Here is a 7365-nt window from a genome sequence, read left to right on the forward strand (position 1 = left end):
TACACGTATGTTTATTGCGGCACTATTCACAATAGCAAAGACTTGGAATCAACCCAAATGTCCATCTGTGACAGACTGGATTAAGAAAATGTGGCACATATACACCATGGAATACTATGCAGCCATAAAAAAGGATGAGTTTGCGTCCTTTGTAGGGACATGGATGCAGCTGGAAACCATCATTCTTAGCAAACTATCACAAGAAGAGAAAACCAAACACCGCATGTTCTCACTCATAGGTGGGAACTGAACAATGAGATCACTTGGACTCGGGAAGGGGAACATCACACACTGGGGTCTATCATGGGGAGGGGGGAGGGGGGAGGAGGGAGGGATTGCATTGGGGAGTTATACATGATATAAATGATGAATTGATGGGTGCTGACGAGTTGATGGGTGCAGCACACCAACATGGCATAAGTATACATATGTAACAAACCTGCACGTTATGCCCATGTACCCTAGAACTTAAAGTATAATAAAAAAAAAAAAAAAAAAAAAAAAAAAAAAAAAAAAAAAAAAAAAAAAGAAATGAACAAAGCCTGCAAGAAGTATGGGATTATGTAAAAAGACCAAATCTACGTCTGATTGGGGTGCCTGAAAGTGAGGGGGAACATGGAACCAAGTTGGAAAACACTCTTCAGGATATCATCCAGGAGAACTTCCCCAACCTAGTAGGGCAGGCCAACATTCAAATTCAGGAAATACAGAGAATGCCACAAAGATACTTCTCAAGAAGAGCAACTCCAAGACACATAATTGCCAGATTCACCAAAGTTGAAAAGAAGGAAAGAATCTTAAGGGCAGCCAGAGAGAAAGGTCGGGTTACCCACAAAGGGAAGCCCATCAGACTAACAGCAGATCTCTCGGCAGAAACTCTACAAGCCAGAAGAGAGTGGGGGCCAATATTCAACATTCTTAAAGGAAACAATTTTAAACCCAGAATTTCATATCCAGCCAAACTAAGTTTCATACGTGAAGGAGAAATAAAATCCTTTACAGATAAGCAAATGCTTAGAGATTTGGTCACCACCAGGCCTGCCTTACAAGAGACCCTGAAGGAAGCCCTAAACACGGAAAGGAACAACCGGTACCAGACATTGCAAAAACATGCCAAAATGTAAAGACCATCGAGGCTAGGAAGAAACTACATCAACTAACGAGCAAAATAACCAGTTAATATCATAATGGCTGGATCAAGGTCACACATAACAATATTAACCTTAAATGTAAATGTACTAAATGCTCCAATGAAAAGACACAGACTGGCAAACTGGATAAAGAGTCAAGACCCATCAGGAGACCCATCTCACATGCAGGACTGTATTCAGGAGACCCATCTCACATGCAGAGACATACATAGGCTCAAAATAAAGGGATAGAGGAAGATCTACCAAGCAAATGGAGAACAAAAAAAGCAGGGGTTGCAATCCTAGTCTCTGATAAAACAGACTTTAAACCCTCAAAGATCAAAAGAGACAAAGAAGGCCAATACATAATGATAAAGGGATCAATTCAACAGGAAGAGCTAACTCTCCTAAATATATATGCACCCAATACAGGAGCACCCAGATTCATAAAGCAAGTCCTTAGAGACTTACAAAGAGACTTAGACTCCCATACAATAATAATGGGAGACTTCAACACTCCACTGTCAACATGAGACAGATCAATGAGACAGAAAGTTAACAAGGATATCCAGGAATTGAACTCAGCTCTGCACCAAGCGGACCTAATAGACATCTATAGAACTCTCCACCCCAAATCAACAGAATATACATTCTTCTCAGCACCACATCGCACTTATTCCAAAATTGACCACATAATTGGAAGTAAAGCACTCCTCAGCAAATGTAAAAGAACAGAAATTATAACAAACTGTCTCTCAGACCACAGTGCAATCAAACTAGAACTCAGGATTAAGAAACTCAATCAAAATTGCTCAACTACGTGGAAACTGAACAAGCTGCTCCTGAATGACTACTGGATACATAACGAAATGAAGGCAGAAATAAAGATGTTCTTTGAAACCAATGAGAACAAAGACACAACATACCAGAATCTCTGGGACACATTTAAAGCAGTGTGTAGAGGGAAATTTATAGCACTAAATGCCCACAAGAGAAAGCAGGAAAGATCTAAAATTGACATCCTAACATCACAATTAAAAGAACTAGAGAAGTAAGAGCAAACACATTCAAAAGCTAGCAGAAGGCAAGAAATAACTAAGATCAGAGCAGAACTGAAGGAGATAGAGACACAAAAACCCTCCAAAAAATCAATGAATCCAGGAGTTGGTTTTTTGAAAAGATCAACAAAATTGACAGACCGCTAGCAAGACTAATAAAGAAGAAAAGAGAAAGGAATCAAATAGATGCAATAAAAAATGATAAAGGGGATATCACCACCGACCCCACAGAAATACAAACTACCATCAGAGAATACTATAAACACCTCTATGCAAATCAACTAGAAAATCTAGAAGAAATGGATAATTTCCTGGACACTTACACTCTTCTAAGACTGAACCAGGAAGAAGTTGAATCCCTGAATAGACCAATAGCAGGCTCTGAAATTGAGGCAATAATTAATAGCCTACCAACCAAAAAAAGTCCAGGACCAGATGGATTCACAGCTGAATTCTACCAGAGGTACAAGGAGGAGCTGGTACCATTCCTTCTGAAACTATTCCAATCAATAGAAAAAGAGGGAATCCTCCCTAACTCATTTTATGAGGCCAACATCATCCTGATACCAAAGCCTGGCAGAGACACAACAAAAAAAGAAAATTTTAGACCAACATCCCTGATGAACATCGATGCAAAAATCCTCAATAAAATACTGGCAAACCGGATTCAGCAGCACATCAAAAAGCTTATCCACCATGATCAAGTGGGCTTCATCCCTGGGATGCAAGGCTGGTTCAACATTAGCAAATCAATAAACGTAATCCAGCACATAAACAGAACCAAAGACAAGAACCACATGATTATCTCAATAGATGCAGAAAAGGCTTTTGACAAAATTCAACAGCCCTTCATGCTAAAAATACTCAATAAATTCGGTATTGATGGAACGTACCTCAAAATAATAAGAGCTATTTATGACAGACCCACAGCCAATATCATATTGAATGGGCAAAAACTGGAAAAATTCCCTTTGAAAACTGGCACAAGACAGGGATGCCCTCTCTCACCACTCCTATTCAACATAGTGTTGGAAGTTCTCGCTAGGGCAATCAGGCAAGAGAAAGAAATCAAGAGTATTCAGTTAGGAAAACAAGAAGTCAAATTGTCCCTGTTTGCAGATGACATGATTGTATATTTAGAAAACCCCATCGTCTCAGCCCAAAATCTCCTTAAGCTGATAAGCAACTTCAGCAAAGTCTCAGGATACAAAATTAATGTGCAAAAATCACAAGCATTCTTATACACCAGTAACAGACAAGCAGAGAGCCAAATCAGGAATGAACTTCCATTCACAATTGCTTCAAACAGAATAAAATACCCAGGAATCCAACTTACAAGGGATGTAAAGGACCTCTTCAAGGAGAACTACAAACCACTGCTCAGTGAAATAAAAGAGGACACAAACAAATGGAAGAACATACCATGCTCATGGATAGGAAGAATCAATATCGTGAAAATGGCCATACTCCCCAAGGTTATTTATAGATTCAATGCCATCCCCATCAAGCTACCAATGAGTTTCTTCACAGAATTGGAAAAAAACTGCTTTAAAGTTCATATGGAAACAAAAAAGACCCTGCACTGCCAAGACAATCCTAAGTCAAAAGGACAAAGCTGGAGGCGTCACGCTACCTGACTTCAAACTATACTACAAGGCTACAGTAACCAAAACAGCATGGTACTGGTACCAAAACAGAGATATAGACCAATGGAACAGAACAGAGTCCTCAGAAATAATACCACACATCTACAGCCATCTGATCTTTGACAAACCTGAGAGAAACAAGAAATGGGGAAAGGATTCCCTATTTAATAAATGGTGCTGGGAAAATTGGCTAGCCATAAGTAGAAAGCTGAAACTGGATCCTTTCCTTACTCCTTATACGAAGATTAATTCAAGATGGATTAGAGACTTAAATGTTAGACCTAATACCATAAAAACCCTAGAAGAAAACCTAGGTAATACCATTCAGGACATAGGCACGGGCAAGGACTTCATGTCTAAAACACCAAAAGCAACGACAGCAGAAGCCAAAATTGACAAATAGGATCTAATGAAACTAAAGAGCTTCTGCACAGCAAAAGAAACTACCATCAGAGTGAACAGGCAACCTACAGAATGGGAGAAAATTTTTGCAATCTACTCATCTGACAAAGGGCTAATATCCAGAATCTACAAAGAACTCAAACAAATATACAAGAAAAAAACAAACAACCCCATCAAAAAGTGGGCAAAGGATATGAACAGACATTTCTCAAAAGAAGACATTCATACAGCCAACAGACACATGAAAAAATGCTCATCATCACTCGCCATCAGAGAAATGCAAATCAAAACCACAATGAGATACCATCTCACACCAGTTAGAATGGCAATCATTAAAAAGTCAGGAAACAACAGGTGTTGGAGACGATGTGGAGAAATAGGAACACTTTTACACTGTTGGTGGGATTGTAAACTAGTTCAACCATTATGGAAAACAGTATGGCGATTCCTCAAGGATCTAGAACTAGATGTACCATATGACCCAGCCATCCCACTACTGGGTATATACCCAAAGGATTATAAATCATGCTGCTATAAAGACACATGCACACGGATGTTTATTGCGGCACTATTCACAATAGCAAAGACTTGGAATCAACCCAAATATCCATCTGTGACAGACTGGATTAAGAAAATGTGGCACATATACACCATGGAATACTATGCAGCCATAAAAAAGGATGAGTTTGCGTCCTTTGTAGGGACATGGATGCAGCTGGAAACCATCATTCTTAGCAAACTATCACAAGAACAGAAAACCAAACACCGCATGTTCTCACTCATAGGTGGGAACTGAACAATGAGATCACTTGGACTCGGGAAGGGGAACATCACACACTGGGGCCTATCATGGGGAGGGGGGAGGGGGGAGGGATTGCATTGGGAGTTATACCTGATATAAATGATGAATTGATGGGTGCTGACGAGTTGATGGGTGCAGCATACCAACATGGCACAAGTATACATATGTAACAAACCTGCACGTTATGCACATGTACCCTAGAACTTAAAGTATAATAATAATAAAAAAAAAAAAGATAATAGAGTTAACAGTATCCACTGAGAAGGGTTTGTAAGAACATAACAATCCAAAGACAGTAATGGTGCCACTCTGGGCTCCTCCTTCCCTGTTGCCCATGTGGCAGATACAATGGGAGCCCATATGCCCTCCAGTCAACTCGGCTGTCACCTGCAGCTTGGAGAGACAGTTCCCTCCCACATCAATGGGTCCCTTATTTAAGCACCTGCGTCTCTGCACCTAGGAGTTTCCCCCAGCCATGGGAACCTGCTCAGCCTGTGTTCTGGGCAGGTCAGGAGTCGCAGAGTGAGCAACCGCACCACTGGTTTCTAATACTGCACACATAAGATACCCACTTGTGTGCAGAAAGTGTCTTCCTTTAGGCTTGTAACTCCCTTCACATGAAAGATTAATGAGGGAAATCGTTGTATTCTGCATAAAAACTAGATCAAATTTATACACAAAATCATTTGTCTAAAAATTTAAGTTTTCAAATAAAAATTAAAATGCATTTCTGACATGCAAAATAAATTTTAAAAATTTTACAAAATCACCTTATGTCAGCACCACCTTTGTTTTTCTGTATTAAGTCAACAGAAACTGTGCTACTTTATTAAAACAGAGTTTTATCTCGCATGTATATTTTTGTCTCTCCATCATTTCCATGTCTGACCACTGCTACTACTATGTCTTATCATAACATTCCATTCATACTTAAAACCAAGCAAAGGGTGAAGTTCCATCCTTAACAACTAAACAGGCATTTTGGACAACACATTCTTGGCAACGAAACCTGGACAACATTTATCAAACATGATAGGGAAATCTAACACCCTGCATTATAAAAAGGACAGCCAGATATCAACTGTTACAGAAATGAAATAGATGAAAAATTTTTAACAAATCGTTTAAACTTTTTTCTTAAAGAGACCTCCTCCACTGCCAGAGATCTGGAATAGCCTCCTTGTCAGTCATCCAGAAGCAATTCTTCACATAATTGATGAACTTGGCTTCCACTTTGGGAAGAAAACCACCTTTTTCTATATTTCCTTGCATTTTTGCTCTAACATCTTCTACAGAACTAGGTCCTTCTGGTGTTTTAGGAGTTTTTTCCTGTTTTTTGAAGGATTCTTGTCCTTTTGATCTTGGTGTTGATGATGGTTTTGAGTCTTTTCCATTCTGATATGACTTGTGTGCATTTTTGGCTGGAGTATCTCATATAGATTTCTTCATTAGTGCTTTTTCTTCAGTTTCCTCATTATCAAAATCATCATCATCATCATCAAAATCATCATCTTCATCTTCATCATCTTCTTCATCATCATGACCAGCATCATCTTCGTCGGCAGCAAGTTTTACTTTTTTCTGTGGAACCTTGCTACCACCTCCAGGGGCAGCCTGTTTTCCAGATATACTTAAGAGTTGGTTTCATATCCTTGTCTTCATCTTTTGACTCTGCACCTTTCTCCATAGCTACAAAGTGCTGTCCATGAGCATGCACTGGCCCTGAACCGCACTTCAACCGTAAGATCACCGGTGGTGTGATTTCAAAGCCCCCATTGGCTGTACAGGCATTTACAAAGTTGCCAGTATTACTTTAATTGGACTGCCTTCATAATTCATTGCCTCGGCTTCAACAACGTGCAATTCATCCTTTGCCCCAGTCCCTAAACCAACCCTTCTTAAAGATAACTGGTACTCTTTTTCATCATTATCCACCCTGAAGTGATAACCTTTGTCAGCCTTGAGTTCACAACTGAAAAGATAGTTCTAGGGCCTCAGGGGGCTCATGTCCATGACCACTGAATCTTCCATCAGGTGGTAGCATGCACTTAGGTGGGAGAGAAGGCGGACAGAGATAAATGACCACTGCTCAAGAGAACAGCCATGCAGGATGGAATCACACCAGGGAAAGCTCTTTTTATTTTTACTTACTTATTTATTGAGATAGGGTCTCACTCTGTCACCCAGGCTGGAGTGCAGTGGCACGATCTCGGCTCACTGCAACCTCCACCTCCTGGGTTCAAGCGATTCTCCTGCCTCAGCCTCCCAAGTAGCTGGGACTACAGGTATACGCCACCGTGCCCAGCTAATTTTTTTATTTTTAGTAG

At 40.0% G+C, this 7365-nt stretch overlaps 1 pseudogene; it reads right to left on the bottom strand.

The window, feature by feature from the left end:
• Window positions 1-6175: 6175 nt before the first annotated feature.
• Window positions 6176-7069, bottom strand: LOC104654661 (annotated as a pseudogene).
• Between the last annotated feature and the right edge of the window lie 296 nt (window positions 7070-7365).

This window comes from Rhinopithecus roxellana, chromosome 20 (assembly GCF_007565055.1).
Source record: "Rhinopithecus roxellana isolate Shanxi Qingling chromosome 20, ASM756505v1, whole genome shotgun sequence".
Taxonomy (NCBI): Eukaryota; Metazoa; Chordata; class Mammalia; order Primates; family Cercopithecidae; genus Rhinopithecus; species Rhinopithecus roxellana.